Genomic DNA, 24,078 nt, shown 5'->3' on the forward strand with positions numbered 1-24,078 from the left:
TCAGGCTGAATTCTGACATTTAGTCTCCAGCCACATTGAGGAGAGGCAGCAGCAGTCTGAGGCTTGGAGGAGAGCTCGTGGAGACAGGCTCAACCCTTTCAGCCTGAGGTAATAGTGAGAGCTACTGGCTGGCTGATTTGCTTTTCTGATCTTCACCTTGAAGTTTGAACCCCATTATCTGTCTCTGGGTCTTTTATTTATTTATTTATTTATTTATTTATTTATTTATTTATTCATTTATTTGTGCCACAGGGGCATATTTGCTCAAGCTTGGGCAAGTTTGGATGTGATGGGGCGGGGACTGTTGAAATATTGTGGGGCTGACTTCAGGCCTTGTTAGTGTTATCTCCCTTGGCCTGGAATGTAATTTGTTGATAAATGGCCCTTTGTTGGGAGAGACACCTGTTTGTCCCTCTCAGAGAACTAAAATCTAAATTCAGTTGCAAAAGTGGGAAAGTTTAACCCCTTCAGGGCAGTACACTTCAGAGTTTGGGTTTTCAGTCTAGGGGTATACACACTGCTAGATGTGGTGAGGTGTGCCTGTTATCCCAGCACTCAGGTGGTTGAGACAGGGGCTGGGGGGGGGCATGAGTTACAGGCCAGCTTGGGTCTATACAGAGTGAGATTCTATCAAAAGACAAAAGACAAAACATAGGGAGCTGCTGTGTTAGAGTGCTAGGTAGCTCTGGAAGCCATAAAGTCAAAAGGGGAAACCCTAGTGTGCATACTATGCTGTTGCTAGGCTGTGGTGATGGTTGTTAGGGACATTAAGTGCACTGTCCCTGTAGCATTTCCAACTCTGGTGGGTTTGTTGGGACACAAGCAAGTTATAAGAGGAAGAGAATCTGTCTTCTTTTGCATAGCAGTTTCCTCCAAGGTTAAACCTTCTGCCTTTGAAGAAAACTTAAGACAAGGGATGCAAAAAGAGAAGAGAAGCAGAGGTATATGTTAAGACAGGGTGTTCTCAGGTATCTGAAACAACAGGGGAGGTGAGACACTCCATCCTACAGGGAAATTTATCCCAAGTCAGGAAGTAAACAACTCAGAATTGCTCTGGTAAGTCCCTGAAACTGACCACGTTCACTAGGCCTCTTCTTTCTCAAGAGTACATAGCGTAAAGGTTGTTGAGAGTCTTTCCCAGACAAGCCCAGGGGCCAGAGAGAAGCAGAGACCAGCCCAGCTGCCTGTAAGAACAGGGAAGGACACTCAGCCTGTCAACCCACCTCCAGGGAGTGCAGTGTGTTCCAGGTCCCTAGCTTTGTGAGTTGTCACCCATGCTGGGTGGGCTTTGGTGATGTGTGGCCCCAGTAAAACTCATTGGTTCACCAAGCTGTACTTTGGTGGTGTCAATACTATGGTCTATTGTTAGCTCTTGGTCTAGGGCGAGTAGACATTTGTTCATGTCTCCCCAAGAATAAATCATATAGCATCTTAGCATTCATTTGCTTACTCTGAGATTTCTTGGTGTCTTTTAAACATCAATTTACAATCTTTTCTAGTTCTGTAACCCCCTCAATAGTACAGTGGGCTCTGTGGATAGTGAATATTGGAAGACAAAAATTTGTTGCTGTTTCTTTGTTTGAGAGTGTGTCTGGCCTTGTAGCCCTGGCTAATCCGAACTCCACGGTAGCATCCAGAATAGCATTTAACTCACAGTCTTCCTGTACCAGTTTCCCAAGTGCTGGGATTATAGACATGTAGTCTACTACTTGGCATTTGGGAGAATGTCCAACCAAAAACCTAGAGTTTAGGGCTGGGGAGAACAGCTCAGTGGGTATGTGTGCTTCTGGTGCAAGTATAAGGATCTGAGTTCAAATCCACATAAAAATGTGGAGATGGCTGCAAAAGCTACTGGAGGCAAAAGTGAGCAGATCCTGGAAGCTTGCTGGCCATCCAGTCTAGCCAGTTCTACTTTACTGAGATTTTGGCTCAAGGCAGTAAGGTGGAGAGTTGGCAGAAGATGACATCTGGCATCCCCCTTAGACAAACATGCTCCGCGTATACCTATACAACACATACACCTACATACACAACACACACATGCACACATGTAACACAACACATACACCTACTGTGGCGATTTGAAAGAAAATGGCCCTCAGAGGCAGTGGCACTAATGGGAGGTGTGGCCTTGTTGGAGTAGATGTGGTCTTGTGGGAGAGAGGGTGTCACTGTGGAGGGGGCTTTGAGGTCTCATGCGTGCTCAAGTCAGACCTAAGGAGACAGTCTACTTCCTGCCGCCTACATTATCAACATGTAGCGGCCACCTGTCCAGCACCACGTCTGTCTGCATGCTACCATGTCCTTTCATAATGTGAACTGTAAGTGAGCCACCACAATTAAATGTTTTCCTTTGTAAGAGTTGCCATGGCCATGGTGTCTCTTTACAGCAATAGAAACCTCAACTAAGACACACACACACACACACACACACACACACACACATATAAACACACACATATGCACACACAGCAACACATTAACACAACACATATACCTACATATATGACACACATAGACACACATATGGCACACAAGCACATGCCGTGAAACAATCTTCGTACACTGTGAATATGTATCACTCTCATTGGTTGGTAAAGCAATGACTAGTCCATAGCAGGTAGGAAGAGATTGGGTGGGACGGCCAGACTACGAGGACACTGGGAAGAAGAAGGGCAGAGTCTGAGGAGTTACCAGCCACACTCAGAGGAAGCAGGAGATGAGCATCCCCTACTGAGAAAAGGTACTGCCATGTGGCAGAGGGTTGGACATCAATAAAACATGGGTTAATTTAAGATGTAAAAACTAGTCAGTAACAAGCTTAAGCTATTGGCTGAGCATTTACAGTTAATAGTCTGTGTGGTTATTTGGGAGCCAGCAGTCCCGACGAAAAACTCCCACCTACAAAATACATTACTAAGTTTCAATGCCACGGCAGACAGGCAAGCCTGAGGGCTAAAGGAAAATGTTCCCCTTGCATGCATATAGGGAAACACTGTTCTGTAATTTGAACCAGGCAAAAAGCTGAAAACAAGACACATCCGTGAATAACATACCTGCTCCTGGTTTACTGGGGTGCTCCCACGAGACAAGCAAAACCATCTCTTAGATGAAAATTCTAAATGTTGTGCCTTGTGGGTTTTATACTAGTTCAAACATTGTGTTCAGAGTATAGAGTATTATTGATCTTTATTAACAAACTTTTGAGCGTTCGTAAGCATTTAAGAGTGTTTCACTCTTCCTAAACCCAGTTGAAGTCTTGCTCAGTACCACCTTCCCAGGCTCAGCTAACTGAACCTGCTGTGTCCTTTTGGCTTAAAGACAGCCCGGGACAGATTTGTTCATCTCGGCTCTCTTTGCTGTTGTGAAAACTGCCAAGAGAAACTTAGCCCAGAAAAGTCGAGAGCAATCCCAGGAAGGATCGGTCACATTGTCTCCCCTCAGTGCTCCCATTCCTTCTCTGTGATCGAGCCTCCTCCCACCCCGATGGTAGGGACCTGGGGCGGGGCAGGAAGGAGAGTTCCCCAGGGTGACTCTCCTGGGAACTTGGTAAGAAAGTTAGCTGTAGTGCTAGGAAGGTCGGCCTTGCAAAGTGGAATCTTAAGTGACTTGGGTTTTTTTTTGTTGTTGTTTTTTCCTGTTACCTTTTCTACAAAAACTCTTTCATTATTGTTAAGCTTCTGCTGCAGCTATTGGTGGTGAAACATGAACTAAGAATCAACGAACCCACTTGGAGCTTTACTGAAAAGGGAAAGAGGGGGGTCAGATTGGCAGCCAACCCAAGAGAGAGAAAGAGGCAGAGGTGGGGGAGTGGAGGGTGGGAAGAGTGGAGGGGCGGGGGCTGGGGGGGTGGAACTTTTAAAGGGAAAACTGAGCATGCGCACTGAGGCTTTACAAGTCCTCACGAAGGTCCATAATGCCTAAGGAGTGATGTGGTGATGACTTAGCATGTCACTGTGCATGTCCCGCCCATCGTCAGGGGGCGGGGCCAGCCTGGTATCGATCCAAACAAACAATTATGACATATGATGCCGTCCTCCAGGACCTGGATCATTTAAGTTTTTCCTGACACTTGTATGTGTAGTAATCCCTCCCTTCACATTCACCACATTTTCTAACGGGGCGTCCTCTGTCATCTCTAGTTTAGTCATTTCAGAAGCCCCCAGGTCCCTATGCCCCACAGTGAACTGATACCTGAAATCATCCCAGAGGTCAGAAGTCAGAACCAACGCAGCAACTTTCTCCATCAAAGGGCATAACCACCCTGGCCGGCCACACACTAACGAGGGAAAGCCGTTTACTTTCATAGACGATAAACCGCAATAAATAATCATCGTCACCATCAACCTCAGACCATTCATCCCAAGCGGCTTGAACATTCATAAAAATATCTTTGTTTCTCACCCTCTCCCTTTGGTGCCAGGAAGACTAATACATTCACTCCCTTCCTTTCAATCATAAAAGGAGCTTATCTCCTGGGAACAAGACCTTCTCCTGGTCTCTTGGGAACAAGACCTCCTCCTGGGCCGTACCTGAACCTCCCACAGCCATAAACATACAAGTGGGTTTGGTACAGTGGGCGGATGTTCTTTCCAAGCTAATGGAAAAATTCATACAGCCAGTTTTTAGAAACTGGGTAATGAGTAACTATGAAATTCAGAAACGTGTCACAGCACAGTTTTCAATTGAATGTCTGACCTCCCTAAATGAACTTTAAGCCCCTTGTGGGGAGAGCCATGTCTTAAATGAATCTTACTCCTTGGGATGTTACACACAATATGCAAAATTCTCTTTAAGGAGTAATGAGATAGATACATGGATACATGTATCTGATACATCTTCATATCAGTTAGTGTATTACCTCCTTTGCATGAGCTAACATGGTACATCCTTTGTTTCAGTTAATCAGTTACATTCAGACAATAGTGTGAATTGAGAGAGGTACAGTCCCAGTTGGTCTTCAGTGGCTGGCAAGGAAGAGAGGAAAAACTGGGAGTTAGGGCTGATTGCTGCCTGGTCTGGGCTGGCTTACAACAGTACAAAGAGGAGGAGCTGAGCTGTAGGTCTGGCTTGTGAAGATAGCTTTGCAAGATGCTCTGTCAGGGAAGAAGACATTGAGCTGCTATCTCTGATAGGGAGTCTGAGATATTGTAGCCCAGTTCCCCACTCCACACACACACACACACACACACACACACACACACACACACACACTGTGTATAAACAGATGATCTGGGCTCACACACACACACACACACACACACACACACACACACACACACACACTGTGTATAAACAGATGATCTGGGTTCTCTGAAGAGAGGACCTGCTCTAGAGAGGTTAACTTGGATGGAGGGATCATAGAGAAAGGGGGGAAATGAAGGCAGGGCTGCACACTAGGGGTTCCAAAGCACAAAGAATCTCGGGTAAAGGGATCCCTGGGGTGGGGGGAGTTAACTCTGCCTGCATCATAAATATCACCAGCTGTGTGGCTCCAACAACAAAGCATGTCTTTACTATCAGGCTGCAAATCTGTCTCTGACTTGTAGATGGCCACTGACATTGTTCTCTCCTGGGCATTAGGAAACAGAAGGAGGAGCCCCCTCTACTGTTGGCACCTCCGTTTGTGTTTCTTTCTTGTGTATGTGTATGTGGTGTACATATGTATATGTATGTTTGCACATGTGTGGGCATGGATGTGTGTGGGGACCTGCACAAGCTCAAGCCCAGCATCTGGAATCTTCCTCCATCACTCTACATTTTATTCACTGGGGCAGAGTCTCTCTTCTGGGTTAGCCAGATTGACCTGGGCTTCTCATCTCAACCTTTTGAGCTCTGGAATTGCAAGCACAGGTCACCAAGCCCATCATTTCCTCCAAGTGGTGCTGGGAATCTAAACTCCAGACTTCACACCAGTACAGCAAGTACTCTATTCCCTGGGTCATTTCCCCCCCCACACACACACACACACCCTGTTCCTCTTACAACAACTTTGCTACTGGATTAGATCCCAAACCTCATGACCTCATTCAACCATAATTCTTCCTTAAAGACCTGTCTCCAAATGTGGTCATGCAGGATGAACCTTCAGGGAGGACACAATTCCTACAGGTTTATTTCTAAAACTGGACATTCAGAATGACATCTTTTCAGATGTTTCTCAGTAAGGCTAACTAACTTCCTATACACCACACAGTTAGAACATAGTAGAAGAGACCTAGGGACCCTTGGCAGTGTGGGTGGCTCTTAACACCAGACATGCCTCCTCAAACTAAGGATTTTTCATCATTTCTTCTACTTAATAACCATATTTAATTATCTTCAGTGTGTGTGTGTGTGTGTGTGTGTGTGTGTGTGTGTGTGTGTGTGTGTGTACTGAAAATGTTTGAAACAATATAGTCTAAATTTCTTCTTAAAAATATAGACAATGGACACATGCTTGTATGAGAGGGACTCTATTTCTGTTTTGGAATTCTTAAAAGGACAAAATTTGCTTGGGATTCGGTTGGGTAAGGATTGGGGAGGCCGTACTTCTAGTCCAATTAGCAATTACACCTACAATGTACATATAATCCTATACAAATCGTACCATGTTTTTACTGTGAGAGGCAGCCCAGGGTGGTGAAAACACTGGATGGAGTGGCTGATCTTGGTGCCTGCTCCAGTCCTTGCCTGCCTGAGTCTTTGTGTTTAACTGCAAACTGAACCAGTTAAACTCAGCGGGTGAAAGGGCCATTCAATTTTGCACTACTGTCCAACTGACATGGTAAATCTTGATAGTATTTGGTAATTTGTGTTTCCTAAAACAGGGTCTTATGTGGCCAAGACTGCCCTTGTACCCGTTATTAGCCAAGACTTAGCTCTCGAGGTCTGGAATTACAAGCATCACACCCCCACCACATTGGGGCTTAATCAGACATTTTGGAAGTCAGAATCACTGCTTCCCAGAGATAAGTAAAAATCCTAAAAACTTGCTGGTTTAGGATGAAATTTTAAGAAGGTGACAAAAAATGCTTTTGTGATTTTTTCTGGAAAGAGGTTTGCATGACAGGTTGGAGCCGCAGTGAAGGTTTGAAGGTGCATTCATGGAGCAGAAGTAGACAGCACGCAGGCGGGTGGCTGTGTTACTGATTCCCACAATGCCACTTGCCTCATACATGCATGCCCACTGCACACCTGCAAAGTGCTCTCAGCTTCGTGTTCTAGGTAGTAAAGCAGCTACAAGGGAGCTAGCTGTCCTTCACAAGAGCTCTCTAAACCAAATTTGTACATACAAGCGAGAGATTGCCAGAACTAATCAGATAATTATACCCTAGGCAACCAGTTCGCAGGACAAGCAGAGCTGTTTTATTTTCTTTGCTTCACATTTCAGCCTTAGTAAAAATTAGGTACTGAGTAAAATCTCAGCCTAGGTGGGGGTCTGTTTATAATCGCCCATGTTCACTAAAATGGGTTAGGAGTTTATGAGAATCGAGTTGTATTCTATCACACTCTGTGGAATGACCTCACCCTGAAGCAGCAAACGGAGTCCCTGCACCTAGTACTGCCTCCAACACAGAAGATCCTAGGTCTTAGAAAAGTAGGTAAGAAGGCCTCATCTCCATGAAGCTTATTATCCTACTGTTCGGTGTGTGGTTTTTTAAAACATCGTCCCATGTAGAAACCAGTCTACACCTCATACTTTAATAGAGAGAAGACTAGTTGGAACCTTTATAATGTTCAACACTCCTCAGTGCTTTTTAGAAAATTTTCTATATACTTCTAATGGGCTTTTAAAATATGTGTAACCACCAGAAATAGCCGCTTTATTTTAAAAGCTCACTGTTAAGGCGTGTTTGCTAATCTGACATCAGGGAAAACTCGGGCTCAAATTTCATGCTTTGGAAAGCAATAAAAATCACCACCTGGAAAATGCAGGGGTGCACTGTTATTTAAAGCAGGTGTGTAGCTGAAGGGACACAGTGCATCTGGGAAAGAAAACACAGTGTCTCAAAGGGCAGCCACTTTGCACAGGGCCTCTGCCATTAGAGAACCAACCTGATGGGCCTCAGGCATTTATTGTATTGAGGAGAAACATCACCTATGGCTAGGATGGCAGTTCAAACCATTGCCTGCAAATCAAAGAACCCCAAACAACAGACCCTGTGTGCTTATGATCTCAAATACTAAGGGTATGACTATATGTCTTTTTCATGTTTAAATTTTCTTCCTTTGACCAAGGTCTGCATCATGAAAAGAAATGCTGTGTTCTACCAGAAAGACTGTTTCCAGGGCTCCAAAGTCACCTTGCAAAGTCCCTCTGAAGCAGATGCCCCTGGATAACTTCTGGACTTCAAGCCATTTACTGCATACCGACCACTGATAACACTTGGAACAGAAAATGGCCCCACAGATGTCATCACCTGCAAGCCGAGGGCTGGTACTTCGATCACAGTGCCTAGGGAAGCAGAGTCCCTGCCTCTTGGAGAGACTTAAATTCTAGCTCCATTTACTAATGGCATGACTTAGCTCTGGAGTGTGCATGGTATCGCTTCCAACTCTGCCAAAGTCATGCACACTCCAGAGCTAAGTCATGCCATTAGTAAATGGAGCTAGAATTTAAGTCATGCACAGAGATATACTCCTCTCAGTGAGAGATTGTATTGAAGGCAAGTCCAGGGCTCACTGCAGCTCAGAAATCAGAGTGAGGACACACACTCCAATCTCCTGTCTCCATGTGTGTTGGATTCTGAGCAAGGATGGACGGATTAGCCATTCTGGGATAGGGTGCCCTTTGACACTATTCAAGGCTGCTACAAAATGCAAGGCAAGTCAAGCTTGTGCCCAGGGCTCTTCCATACCCCCACAAAGGAGACCTGAAGAAAAAGTTATCTTTGACAAGCTATTTAAAACAGATCACATAGACTTTCTTCTTCTTGCTCAGATGTTGGAGCTCTCGGGAGAGGTGAGGTGCTGGTATTCGGCTCTGTGTCTCTGAGTCTGGCACACCTGGAGGAGAACCCTGTCCATCATTCACTCATGCTGAGCTTTGGGCAGCTGGTTTGAGTTCCTCTCTCCCTAGTGCCTGCTGTGCCAGCAGCTGAAACCCTGTTTGTCAAGTGCTGATGGAAAGCCTCCAACTGAACCTTCCCAGAGTGAAAAAGTGTAAAGAGATGCAAAGAAAAATGAGATCCTGAGTGGCTTCTTAGACATGCCCAGCATCCGTCTCTAGTCCCCAAGCTGTGTGTTTAAGACTCGGGGCATCCTCTACTCCACGTTCTCTCTTCCCATAGTTTCTTCACACAACCCCTCCATTCGTCATTCAAACCCCACATGGAGAGGGAGAACACTTGGGATTTCTGTTTGACCCAGGGAATGAATCTGTCAAGTTAGGGTTTGTTAGTTAGTTAGTTTCTTAATAGTTAGGAACAAGTCACCAACCATCAGAGCCTGACACCCAGCTCCCCTTTACAACAGTAATAAATAATCATTTTTAAAAAGCCACATAGTGTGAATCCTAGTGATGGCTAAGTGGTTTATTTTGGCTGCTATAGGCTCATATTTTCAATTAAGAATTTTGGGGAAAAGTGGGGGGGGGGAGGGAAGGAGGGAGGGAGGGAGGGAGGGAGGAAGACATAAAATTCCAAGCCAGACAGTGAAGCTCTTGTTTGTCACCATGAATTTCATTTTTCTCTTGATTTCAATTTTAACTTTTGTGTTCATTTGACCTTTGAAAGGAATATGGACTACAGAGTTCAGTCAAAAAGTGTTTACACACAAAAAACAACATGGCCTTGACTATAAATGAAACAGTCTGCTGAGGATGCTGCAAGGCTTAGGATAGTCAAGGGCTCTGGAAAGCAGTTGTGGTTTCCCCCAGACTCGTGATTCCTATGTTCTGGTTCAAACCCCAGGTGCTTTTGCAGGGTGTTTCTGGAATGCTGCTCCTCAGAGGGAAGTAGGAAGAGACTTGGTCCAGACAATCTTAGAAGCCACACAGGTGGACTTTTTAAAAGGTAATGACTATGCCCGACTAATTTGAGCATCCTAGCTCAGAAAATGTTTTGAGCACGATACTTGTTTTCTGATATATTAGCTACTATTAATTAGTAAAAAGAAAGAGAGAAGAGCAAACAAGAGAGACCTCAGGTGTGATGACAACATCACTGAATGGTCATGATTCAAACACCTGCTGGGTGTTAATCAGACTCAGCTGCCACTGAGTCTGAGAAATTATCAGACTTACTTTCTTTTTGTAAAAGGTGAATTTATACTGGAATTGTTCCACACCTTTAATTCAGGGGCTGCCAAACTTTTATTAAATTTATCACTAAGTAGAGACTATGTTCGACTAGACTACCTGATGCCCATGCTCCAAGTCTAGGAGTCCTCTCACGGGGGCCCTGGCTTCCTGATAACCTGCATCCTGGGGGCCTCTTCCTTCACTGTGTCTTCCTCCACCCACCTCCTCGGGTCCCTTCCCTGCAGCAGAGTCACTGGGTTGGTCCCTCTGAAGCACTCCTGTCACATTTTCACTTGGGCTAATGACTTCAGAAGCAACAACAGCTGCCTCGTGGCTGTCAGGGGAAGATGTGTATTGTGGTCTGGGGTGGCACAATCGTAATCTTTGAAGCCCCACGACAAGGAAACCAAGCAGATGGGGCTCACAAAGAGTTATATCCTGACGACTAAAGCAAGGAACTGTCTTTGTCCCACAGACTGGAGTGCACTCTCTTCACTAGACTGCCCAGAGGCTCTGGAGAATTGATTCATTCCAACAACATAGACAGGCCATTTATGAACCAGGACACTAAATTATTAATTTTCAATGGGCTAACCGCCACCAGGGCTGAGAACAGGATTGACGGTCAGAGCTGGACCAGGCACTCCCTTCCTGGTGAGTGGGTCCCCTCCGACACCAGACTGTTTATCAGAGGGTGTGTGGGAGAACAGAGCTGGAAAAAGGAAACTGATTGTTGCCAGAAGGAAATATGTGTCATGATCACACAGCCAGAGCTGACCTCCTCCACCCAAGGACAGCTCAGAGAAGGGGGAAGCTACAATCTCCTGAACCAAAGCGCTAGGCCCTGGGAGTGAGGTTCCTTTACACATGTATCTGTCTCTGTTTATTTCCCATGCTTAAAGTGCACACACTCACTCATACACACACACACACACACACACACACACACACACACACACACACACACACACCATACTGGGTGATTCTACCATCCCTTTTGTGGCTGTTGCTTTTCAGTCTTTGGCATTTCAGGCTTCCTCCCTAACAGAGAGAAGTTTCCAAACAGTGTTTTTACATTGTTGTATCTTAAAAGATAAAATTGTGTAAATTTTAGCTATCTACCTCTTCTTGACTCTCTGTGCCCATTTCATGGATTGTGACTCCATGACCCTGTCTCAAATATTCAGACTTATATGTCAGTCAGCACGTCATCAAGTAGCCTGAATCCACCTGTTTATTATCAATGCTTTACTCTTCCGATAGAACCCACATATTCACCAGGCATTCCACGAAGAATACATACATTTTTAGACACAATGGGAACTAAAAGAGAAGACATTAAATTAGGCCAAGGCCTTGCTCTCCTGATGAAGCGTTGGAGGTATTACATAAATAATTACTGTGTGATTTTTTTCTAAGACCTGAGATCAAAAGTGGCCACTACATGTGGAGAGAATGACAGTCAGAATATGGTTCACTTCATCCTGGGGGATCGATCTCAGGGTTCACAAAATAGGTGTCGCCAAAGGTATGACCTCCCAACCATAAACCCGTGATGCCACACAGAAAAGGGGAATGAAGACTGCTAATAAAATTAAGCTCTTCCTCGTCCAACCTTGTTGTGGGGAGGCTGCCCTTGGTTTTCTGAGTAACCTGGCCTCATCGGGAGGCTCATACAAGTGAGAGAAGGCCTTATGAGCATCACACATCTGAGGAAGACTCGGAAAGTGAACCAAGAGCCAAGGAATGTGGGAAGTTCCTAGAAGCTGGGGGGGGGGGAACAAGCCCTCTCTCCAAAAAGAAACCCAATCCTGATGCTATCTAAAGCCCGACTGTCATCCAGTTGTTTCGGATATCTGTCTTCCAGAGTGTTCAGATAGATTTCTAGGTTTGGATAAGCCACTGTGTGTGGGGTTCTGGGTTGCAGAAGCTGAGGAAATGAAAACAAAGTAAAGACTCCACCAGAAGGAAGGGCTGGAGGGGGGTCAGGACCACGGGTTTGACTGACAAGTGTAGCCTAAGCATGCTTACACCATGACTCACACCGTAAGAGAGAGGTATTTTGAGCAGTACGTGACAACTACAGAGCTATTGATGACGGCTATGATATGGAATGACCGTAGCATGAGCGAAAGTGGTGATCTGCACAAATGTGCTAGAGATAGTACTGTTCCAAACTCTACACACAGGCAACATACTGATGCATGCCTATGGCCCCATCACTGGGGAGGTGGAATCAGGATGACCATGAGTGCAAGGCCAGCTTCAGCTGTGTGTAGCAGACTACATAAGGAAACGAAACAAAATCTCTAGAGTAGAAAGAACCGAGGCTGTAAATGTCCATCCAAGTCCCACTGCCATCTTTTTGTTTGCTTTCTTTTTTCTTTTTTTGTGTGTATGTGAGATGGGTGTATGCTTGCATATGTGTGAATCCCCATATGTGTTCACAACTGTATGCAAGTGTGCGTGTCCATTATTGCACACAAGTAGAGGCTTGAAGACTACTTCATCTCCAGGAGCATCCGTGGAGACAAGGTCTCTCGTTAGCCTGGAGCTCACCAATCAGCTTAGACTGTCTGGCCAGAAAGCTTCAAGGAAGCCTCCATTTCCCCAGTTCTGGCATTCCAGGCACGCAACACCCACGACCAGCTTTTCACATGGGTTTGGGGGGTTGAACTCGAAGCTCCCCAGGTCATGCTTCGCTTGGTGTTTAATACAGGATTTCATTTTGAAGCCAGGGTGCTGGCCAACTTTGAGTTTGAAATATCATGCCTCAGCCTGGGTGCTGGCATGACAGGCATGGGCCACCACTCCCTGTCCCAGCAGTACCTTGACACCGGCTCTAAGATGCCCCAGGTCAGCTAGCCGCAAATAAGATAAGACAGGACCTGTCTCACACAAGGTAGAAGGTGAGGCTTGATGCCCAAGGTTGTCCTTGGTCCTTCATAAATGCATGACGCATATACGCACGCGCGCACACACACACACACACACAGAGGATTTAAAATTATCAAAAAGTTTACAACAAAGAAAGGGAATAAACAGTGGGTATCTGAAATGTTTAGTGTTGTTGCACTGGGCAGCAAAGAAGCTTATTTCTCTCTCGAATTAGTGACATTTACAGAGGTAACTATATCAATTCTTCTGCCATTTCCCCATCCCTGTATGCCAGGGTCCCAGGTGACTACTCAAGCCTTGGGTACCCTGACTGGACTGCAACCATCAGGAAGAAGAAAGGGGTCTTTACTGGAAACTTACAGAAAGAAGCATCCAACACTGCTGCTTATATCCACACACTTGAAGATGCTAAGTGAAAGTCAGATCTTGTGGTTTGATATGAACGTCCTCCAACGGCTCTGTGTTGAGGGTTTGGTCCCCACCTGGTGGCACTCTTGATGTGTGTGCTCATTTCATCAGTGGGCCGTTAGGCAGTGGTGGCTGATGAGAGGAGCTGTATCAGGTGGGACATGCCCTTGGCGGGGTGTGAGTCTCCCTGCCCCTTTCCTGTCTGTCTGCTTCTGTGTGGTGAGCAGTTCTGCCCTACCACACCCTCCATTATGGTGCTCTGCCTCACCACAGACTGCAAAAAGCGGGGCCAAGTGACCGTGAAGAGAAACCTCTGAGGCTGAGCCAAAGGGATGGATCTCTTTAAATTGCTGCTGGGTATTTGTCACCGAGGGAAAGGGCTAATGCATCAGTTGTTAATTTTCTAAGAAGGGCAGGCTAGGTAGTGGGGAGCGCTGAGGATGCTTTGATATGCCCATCACGAACAATCCTTCACCTACTATCTCACTTTTGTCCGGGCAAATTCCAGGCAATGGGAAACCTCCCTGAGACAAACTTGCCTAAGGACCAGGTGGTAAACACTCCAGGCTTCACAGCCCCTCAGCTGTGCCAGCACAGCACAGAGGAAGCCACAGAACCCACAAGTCAGCGAGGGTGGCTGAGCTGCCCCCAAGTTGGAGGATGGCTAGTTTTACCTGAGGGCCAGCGCTCTGACCGCTGCTCTTGACATTCTGTGAGTCTCGGGAAAACAGGGGTGCTGCTACTCCCATTGTGCTCCAGGCCTTTGGATATAGCTATAATGGTTTTAGAAGTTGGGGGGAAATAACTTCTTCAAAATATGATTCTTATACTAAAGTTCACTCAGAGACAGAAAGAGAATTTAGCTGAGGGTCATTAAGAGACAAAGCAATGTTCAAGACGAATGGGAAAGAATCAAGGATGGGAAAAGTGCATCTCCATGTATATGTATGTATATACATGGATACGTACACATATGATATGTGTGTGTGTGTGTGTGTGTGTGTGTGTGTGTGTGTGTGTGTAGGTGTATGTGTATACATCTGTATATGTGTATGCATGTGTAAATATGTGCGCACGTGTAGGTCTGTGTATACTTATGTGTGCATGTCCATGTGTCCATGTGTGTATATGTGCCTATGCTCATATGCACGTGTGCTGTTGGTGTGTGCAAATACCTGAATGTGCATGTGGAGACAGAAGTTTCTGTCCTGCCCAGTTCTGCAGCTCTTCAGTCCCAAATAATCACACAGGGGCTTATATTAATCATAAACTGTTTGGCCTATTGCTCAGGCTTATTACTAACGAGCTCTTACAACTTAAATTAACTCATAATTCTTATCTATGTTTAGCCACGTGGTGGCTTGGTACCTTTTCTCAGTAAGGCGTCCTCATCTTGCTTCCTCTGTGTCCGGCTGGCAGCTGTGCCTCTGCCTTTCCTCTTCCCAGAATTCTCTTAGTTTGGCAGCCCTGCCTATTCTTCCTGTCTGGCTACTGGCCAATCAGTGTTTTATTAAACCAATATAAGTGACAAATCTTTACACTGAACAAGAGCACTGCCCCCCATCATGCATGTGTTCATATGCAGTATGTATATGTGTGCATACATGTGTATGCATGTGTGTGCACACATGTGTATGTGTGTATGCATGTGAGTACATGTGTTGATGGTGAGAGTAGTGTGGGCAGGAAGATCTCGGGCAATAATCAGGAATGAAAATCACATGCATCTGGAATAGTCCCAGGTCTCTACACTTACTAAACAAATGTGTTCTTTTAGGTTCTTTTCACTAAGGGGAGGTTCCAGGTGTCCTGGGAATGGGCTATAATTCTTCACAGAGAGTGGTGCTAACTGGGCTCCAGACTGGGGAAGCATTTCTTCATTTGTAGTAATTCTTTTCTCTTGGGGTCAACCCTTCATCCCATTCATTCACTGGCTTTGAAATTCTCTGGGGAAGTCTTGTGTGCTTTCCCTGGAAGTCCACAAATTGGACAGAGCAAGACATCAGTGGAGAGAAAAAAGTTTTCTAATTATTTTGCTTTCAGAAATATACTTGCAGCCTAGGCCAGAGCTGTGCCAAATCAAAGAAATCATAATCTGAAAAAACTAATCCCCTTTAAATGATAACCAACTGCATTTTGTTTTCATAGACTGGCTTTGTGTTTCCACTCAGGGGGCAGTCTCTAACACTTCCCAAGAAAGGTACCAAGGTAAATAGGGTATTTTCTTTTCTATTTCATTCCCCCCCTTTTAAAGGAGCCTCTATATTTATTTTTCTGACCTTTAAAAAATTAATTTTAACTACATGGATATGTCTGTGTATGGGTCTGTACATGTAACAACAGTTGCCCTCTGAGGCCAGAAGAGGGTATGGGATAGCCAGGAGCAAGAGCTACAGGCAGTTTTGATCAACTTGTCTAAAGTCCCTGGAAGAACCGCACACGTGCCCTTAAGAGCTCAGACATCTTTCTTGCTCCTCCTAAGCTTTTTTGAAGCCTCAGAAACAAGAACCTTCAAACAAAAGTTAGCAACAAACTAGCAGGTACCTCAAAGTCATTGTCAGTTTCCAGTGACTTCAAAGCCTCAGGCTGTGTGCTCTGGATGCTGGCATTGCTTTGTCATCCATCTTTCCTCCCAAGCAATTAATCAGAAAATGAAGGAAACAAAGTGAATCCAAAAGTCCACAAGTCCTTTCAGGGTTTGGAAGATAGCAGAAAGGAAGAATGTGTGACTAACTTAATCAGCCTAGATGGGAAGCATCCGTTGCTTTGTTTAGATAACCCCGAGCTTACCTACCTGCCTGTTCCTGCTTCGGGTACTGACAGAGGGCAAGCGTCTGCTGGTCCTGATGCTGCATAACTACAAAGGTCGCTATCAAGATTCTATTTGATTGAAGGCAGAGGAACATAGAAATCTCATTAAGCACATTGTTTCAAGAAGGTTCTTGACTTTCCTGGGTCTTTAGAGAAGCAACAGAGCAGTGCCCAGTACCCACAACAGAGGTTTTAAATAGTTGTGTAGGTGTCACTCGGCCTGAAAATCCTGCCAGCTTCCTCCATCAGTGATGTAATTCCCAGTCCCCTTTTTGCCTCTACATAGAGGTCCTTTCACCCTCTGGCCTTGAGCTGACCTTGATTAAGAGGAAAACATTTTCTGTCTGGAGGTAAAGCGCACTGGCAAGATAGTTTAGGACCTTCTGAGCTCCCTGACTCACCTCTGCCCAGAAGGGATGGTGTATCTCCATCTTCAACTTGAGTGGCTTTGGGATCCCACAAGAAACATAGTGTCGGTGTGTCTACTAAACGTTTCCAGAAAGATTTAACAAGGGAAAGAAAACCCACCCTGGATGTGGGCAGCACCATCTGGGGCCCTGGACTGAATAAAAAGGAGAAAGTAAGCGCCGATAGTTATGGGCACTCATCACTGATCCCACTGCTGCGTCAGCCCCAAATGAACACACAGAGGCTATATTAATTATGAAACTGTTGGCCATTGGCCCGGGCTTCTTATTGGCTAGCTCTGTCTTAATTATTAACCCATTTCTATCAATCTATGTATTGCCATGGGGCTGTGGCTTACCAGGTAATGCCCAGCATGGCAGCCTGCATCTTGACTGACTCTGCCTACACTTCCCAGAATCCTCCTTGCCTCCTAGTCCCACCTATCATCCTGCCTCATTCGCCACAGTGCTTTACTCATCAAGAGAAACGTATGTGCAGAAGAACATCCCCCATCAGCCAGTACTTCTTTCTCTCTTCCTATTCCATTCCTCTGGCCCTTCTACCCCTGACTAAAGGGACAATGTGATGAACCACGCCAGGCCCCTGCTGTCCCACTCTCCCCACCATGGACTATAAACCCTTATTGTGAACTCTCTTCCATGAGGTTGTCTCTGCTAGGTGTTTGGTCACAGCAATAAGCAACATAGAGATGGGGCCACAGGAACTACTCATCTGGCTGGCAAAGGAAATGGAGAAGTTATTAATCAGAGAAGCCTGCCTTCTTCCTTCTCCTAAACACAAGGCATCTGCAGGGAGGATGTGCTCAGGGCGAGGATGCCTGAGCTTGGGGACTTAGCACCAGGATCTCGCTTGCTTGTTTATAAGCCAGAACCTCTGACCTGCCTCTTCCACCTTCAATTTCTGTGTTTCGTTCCTTAACTGACTCTAATTCTGGATAGGAAAAAGAGATGTTTATTGTTAGTCTCCCTTACCCTCCCTCCTCTCAGTGTCTGGTCCAACAGACCATGATTTCTAGAAAAGATGGGAATGGAATTTGCATATAAAAAACAAAACCAAGTGATGCTTGGAGACATTTGACAGCACAGATGCCAGCTCTGAGCTGGACTTTAATAAGGGGCAAGCAGGCCCTTGACCTTGGCTGTTCGCTTTCATTCTTCTCCAATCAGTTCTCCATTCCAGATGTCTGGACCCAGCAAGCCATAGCCCATGGGCTAAATGTGTTCTTCTGTCTGGCTTTATTTTTTTAATCTTATTGTAACACATCTGTTAGGAGGTAAATTGAGGCACAATAAAAATCTGAAGAGCGTTTTTGAGCAAACAATGATTCATGGGTTGGGCATCTCCAAACCATACGTGGTTTGGGGACTCCGCTGAAGAAGCTCACGAGAAAGGCTTTTATGGAGAGAATGTGGAGAGAATACAAAGAAAATATCTGGTTACAGTTGTAAAGCTGTCTTATTTGGTCTACCCCACTATAAACTTGCCGGTTATATAACTGAGTTTATTGGCTGCTTCCAATTGGTTGAGCTTAATTCTGTTTTTCTTTTAATATAGAGTTTTACAAGAAACAGCTCAAGTCAAGTTTCACTCCTGTTTGCAAGTCAAGCCAGGCTGCAGACGCTGGTGAAGCCTCAGCGGCCTTGTCTGTACAGGGAACTTTTCGGGCCTTGTCTAGATTTTAATTTACTCTAACAGTGAAGCTGTCTCCTTCCACAGAGGTCATGTATGATGCTTTCGTGTTACTGCAACTGAGCTGAGAGCTGATATGGTAAGGGGCGGAGGTCCCTAAGGAGAGGAAGGGGGTGAAGGAACCGGCTTCCCTTTTGGCAGCCATAACGGCCGAACACGTGTTTTTATGACCTTGACCTAGACACTAGGTCCCTGCCTCGTGACAGGGAGCCAATCAGAGGTTAGCTGGTGGCGCTATGCTTTACGACCCTGGGTGTGTTTTACGGACTAGCGCACAGCAATGACGTAGAGAGCATAGCAACCACCCTGGGAGGGCCTATGAGCCATAACAACCAGTTGACCAATCAACACAGGGCAAGCCCTCCAAGCCTGGAGGCACACCAATCGTGAGCCTGTGTGTACCCCTAGACACTCCCCTTACGCTGCCCTATAAAGATCTATGTGCAGCAGCTTCAAGCCGTCTTTTCTAGCTGTCCGCCATGGCGGGTGGGTGAAAGACCTGCGCTAACATGGGGTTAGCTCGTTAAATTACAATAAAGCCTCATGCAGTTTGCATCAAGCTTTCACCTCCATTCTGTGTTTGGGGTGGCCGCCATCCTGGGCTAAGATTCTGGAAGCCTCAGCTTTTCGAGGGTCTTACAGGGGCAGGATTTACTGGATTGGCTTGCACAGCAGGGGCTGGGTAGCTGAGTAGCAGCTGAGAACTCAGGCGCCATTCCGTCCACGAGGCTTGGTGTTCTAATAGTCATCTAGTTCTGAAGACCTTGAGATCATGGAGACTGGGTGCACATGTGAAGAAGATGGAGTCTTATGTCAGCCGAGGATGGTGGTGGCAGTAAGGCAGTGAGATGCACTCAGAAAAAGAGTTGTGGAGGCAGAAAAGAGGCACTGCTTTCTTCTCAGGTCTCTCTACTCCCTGGTTGCCTATTGCAAGGTAGGTATTACCTCCTCAGACAATCCTCTCCAGTGATGCCTCATAGCCACCCCAAGTCAATTCTGCATCGTGTCCATGGTGATGAAGGTTAACTCTCATCAGCACCGAGACCCACAGAGCTAAGAATTTTATATTTGGAAATATTTACCACTCATTAGTAGGCTCCCTGGTCTAACACCCTCTGCTGTATCATAAGCAACACCGACTGACTATCAAGAGATATAGATAGCCTCTGGAATTGGCAGTATCGAGTCTAACCGGGAATGAAGCAGAAGTGCTCCAGACGCTGGATGACTTCTTTACCTTGGCCACACCATGCTGCAGTTTCATTTGAGAGCCTTGGAAATCCCTAGTGAAGGTTATCCACAGAAACGCAAACGATTTCATTATGAAACGCGAAACAAAGGCCCCGCTGTGTGTTCACAAATAACAACCTGCCCTGGACAAGACTAATAGAAGTGATAACTAAAATCCTCAGAGCCGCTCCCCCAGGATCCCAGATGGTGCGAGCAGCCTTGGGAAAATGGGAATACTGCAGGAGATAGTAGAATGTCAGACTCTGGCATTTTAAGAAAACAATATTTCAAGGCTGAAAATGGGGTGAAAGGCTAAAATACAGTCCCATTCCCATGTTTTAAGGACGCTTCTGGAAAAGGAAAGGCAAGATTTCATGCATTTAGGTGAAGGAAGGAGCCACAGAATCCTACCGAGGAAGAACAGAACTGACTATTTTTGCTGAGGGAGAGCTGGGGACTCCAGGCAGACACTGCCTGATGCCCGAAAAGGGAGAGCAACTGGTGCTAGGCCCCTGCTGTGCCAGGCCAGTGGGAGCCAGACTCCGCGTCCTGCAGAGGGAGAAGGCCTCTCCCCACATGGGTGGTATGTGTTGAGGGGCATGTTGGACACCTCCACTCAGCTGACCCAACGTGAGTCCACTCTGAAACAGTGTCCTTCCGGGGAGGAGGACCACAGGCACCTCCCCTTGGGAGGCGGAGTTCTTCCGAATGATGGTATTCTGAGCTAAGGTGTAGGTCAGTCTCCCTGACAACATTCCAGTCTACACAATCAGCTATCTTATGTACCTTTCCTACTGTTGTGAGAAAACGCCCTGAGAAGAGCTACTTAAGGCAGAAAGGCATTATTCTGGCTCAAAGTTCAAGGGGGGTTTCAAAGTCCATGGTGGAGAGGAAAGTGTGGCAAGAGGAGCAGCGGGCCAGCTGGTACCACCGGATCCACTCCCGAAGCAGAGAGCCCGCAGGAAGTGGGCAGAGCTATAAAGCCTAGCGACTGACTTCCTCCAGGAGGGCCCATCCTCCTAAAGGTTCAGCAACCTTCCGAAACAGCATCAGGGGCCATGGACCAAGTGCGCAAACTCGTGAGCCTAGGAGGGACATTCCACAATACATTCAAACCGCAATGTAAGTCAAAGGCCCAGCATAGGTGTGGGTCCTGTTACATAACATCTGAGATGGTGGCCAGGCCTGACTAAAGAGGGAACAAATGGGATAACTCAGGGTTGTCCACAGAGCTGGGATATTTGCCTTTCTAGATAGACAATTTGAGTCCAGAGAGTTGGATTCATATTTAATTTTCAGCGCACACACACATGAACAAATTTTTACATTGGCTCAGATTTAGTTGCGTTATTTACTTAGAAGAGAAAGGTCCCTTACAAGATTCTTGTTGAGATTACGTATAAAACCACATGAAAATGTCGTATCTGACAGGAACAAAATGCTCTGCAATCACTAAATGCCATTCCTTTTGTCTTTCTGACAATAAGGAAAAAAAAAAAAAAACAACCTCAAAGCCACATATCTGAATTTCATCAAAAAACGTGTCCTAAAGGTCACAGCCCTCTCCCAGCCCCACGCCCTTCATTAAAACCAGAAAAAAAAAAAAAAAAAAAAAACCAAGACAAGCCACAACTGTAGAGACCCTATATAGAACACAGCTTTACCAAATTTCACAATAAACATTTTAAAATTCACGGGCTTAAACAAAAAGACAAAGCGATGACAGAACTGTAAATAAAAAAAAAAAAAAAAAAAAGCAGGAACACAGCCTGGCCCAAACACCAGGAGGATTTGGCTGAATGAATCACAGAAAAGGGAATGAAATGTGAGTTCTCTGGTTACACAACACACCCTCCACCCTCTGAATCAGAGCAGCAGATGGCCCCAAAAAAGGTAAGACAGACTTTGTCTGCCCCCAGGCCAGGGATGAGTGCTCTTGGGGCTGCCTGGAGCTCACTTGGAGCTGCTTAGGCCAGTGTGTCAGTGCTTTCTCTCTCTTCCAACACTAACCCTTCTCACGTCTGATGGGAAACTAAAGATTCCTAGATTTGACTGTAGGAAGTGGAGAGGAGGACACAGTTCGGATTTGTGTCTAGGATAATCTTAGCCATCCAATAAAAGGTTTCCAAAAAGGAACAAAGGAGTAAAGCATATGCCAAGCCCCCGAGTTATTTACTTCCTTCTTTCCCTTTTGTTTTCTACTGGACAGGGTTTTATGTGTCCCCTTCCATCCTGTGGTTCAACTTGTAACCAAGTATGACCTTCAGTTTCTGATGCTTCTGCCTCTACCTCCTGAGCCATAGCGTGGCAGGCTTGGTACCACGCCCAGTTTATACAGTGCTGGGTATTGACCCCGGGGACAATTGACATGCTAGACAAGCACTCTACCAAATGAGCCATATTCTCGGCCCCCATGTGCTGTCTGGATCCCAGCATAGCCACAGAACTTGACAGCGGGGATAGAGAGGATTCTACTGAAGACTTTTAGGTTAAAGATGCACAAATGCACACACATGAACTCAAACACACTTAACCACACACACACACACACACACACACACACACACACACACACCACTGAGTGCTGTCAGGAGTTGGAAAGATGGAAATGGACACATGTTCCCAAGCTCTCACCTCAGGCAACACATGCTTCATTTGCAGAATTCAGTCTTACCTGTGCCAGTCCTCCAGTCCTCTCCATCTGCAGAACTGTGAGGTAAAACAGAAAAGTCACCTGTTACCCAAGTCTGCCCATTTGCTGAATAATTAATAACATAGGGTTGTGTTGTAGACCCTCTCATTCAACAGAGTGAACGGAGGTGAAAGGTCACCACTCCAGAACAAGGGTTTGGGTTAAGTCATCCTGCTTTAACCGCAAAAGGTCGCACAGGTTTGAGCCCGAGTACTTTTTAATTGGCCTGTTTCCTTGATAATAGAACAGAGCTTAGTTGGCCCTAGAACGCCCCCCCTTCTCCCCTGACTTAAGAACTGTGTGTGGCAACCGGGAACTAAGGGTGGTCTGTAGCTAACAACCACAAAGAAACTGAAGCCCTCCATCCTACAATCACCAGGAACAGAGTTGTGCCAGCACCAGAGTATACTTGGAAGCTGGCCCTCCCAGCTCAGCCTATGAGAGCACAGGCTCTGCTGACATTTGATTGGAGCCATGTGAGACCTAAAGCCGGGAATGTATCTCAGCAGTATCTGTTTTCATAACATGCAGAAAATGTGAGATAATAAACGGGTGTGTTGTTTGAAGCAACAAGAGTTAGAGTAACATTGCCATGGTGGTGGAAACAGACACAGATAGGATTATCAAATCAAATCTGACAGCTGTGTATGGGGCTCTCCCTGCATCTCATTTCAGATCCAGATTCACTTTCCTGCACACAGATACTATTTTGAAGCAAATTTTATACATCATATAGTTTTCATGCATCAATGATTTTAGTATGTCTTGGAAATAAATGTAAGAGCTCTTTTATGTGATGGCTGTATATCGTTATCATACCTGATTAGTGAGACATCATCTTCAATTTCATCAAACAGTCATTGTTCCAGGATCTCTAGTTATCACTTAAGCATTGTTCTATGATTATTTGTCTTGGTGACAAAACACCATGACCAAAAACAACTTGGAGAGGAAAGGGTTTATTTGGCTTACATATCCCTAGTCACGGTCAATGAGGAAAGTCAAGGCAGGAACTCAACCATGCAGGAACCTGGAGGCAGAAGCCCATGCAGAGGCCATGGAGGAGTGTTGCTTACTGCCTTGCTGTTTGTGGCTAATCCACCACGTGGCTAACCCAGGACCTCCAGCCCAGGTGGCACTGTCCACAATGGTCTGCCTGCCCAGCAATCACTAATTAAGAAAATACCGGGCGTTGGTGGTGCACGTCTTTAATCCCAGCACTCAGGAGGCAGAGGCAGGCGGATCTCTGTGAGTTTGAGGCCAGTCTGGTCTCCAGAGCCAGTGCCAGGACAGGCTCCAAAACCCTGCCTCAGAAAAAAAAAAAAAAAATGCCCCACAGGCTTGCCTGCAGCCTGCTCTTGTAGAGGCATTGTCTCATTTGAGGTTCCTTGTGACTCAGATGACTCCAGCTTCTGTCAAGTTCATATAAAACTAACCGGCACATTCATTATTGCTTTGAAACAGAATCCCAATGAGGTCAGATAGGAGCCTAGCCCAAGACAGACATTGACATGCTAATGAACTAACCTCCCAGTGGTGACAATTTGCTAGTGAACCAGTCCTAAGCTGTGAACCTTGATAACCAAAGCTACCACTCTATGAATTGATACAAAACTTGCAACTTTGGGAATGGTCTCCAAGATGGCACACCCATGCTCACACAGATGCCCTAGCCTCCATGCTGATGATACTCATCAGT

The sequence above is a fragment of the Cricetulus griseus genome, chromosome 8 (assembly GCF_003668045.3).
Source record: "Cricetulus griseus strain 17A/GY chromosome 8, alternate assembly CriGri-PICRH-1.0, whole genome shotgun sequence".
Classification (NCBI taxonomy): domain Eukaryota; kingdom Metazoa; phylum Chordata; class Mammalia; order Rodentia; family Cricetidae; genus Cricetulus; species Cricetulus griseus.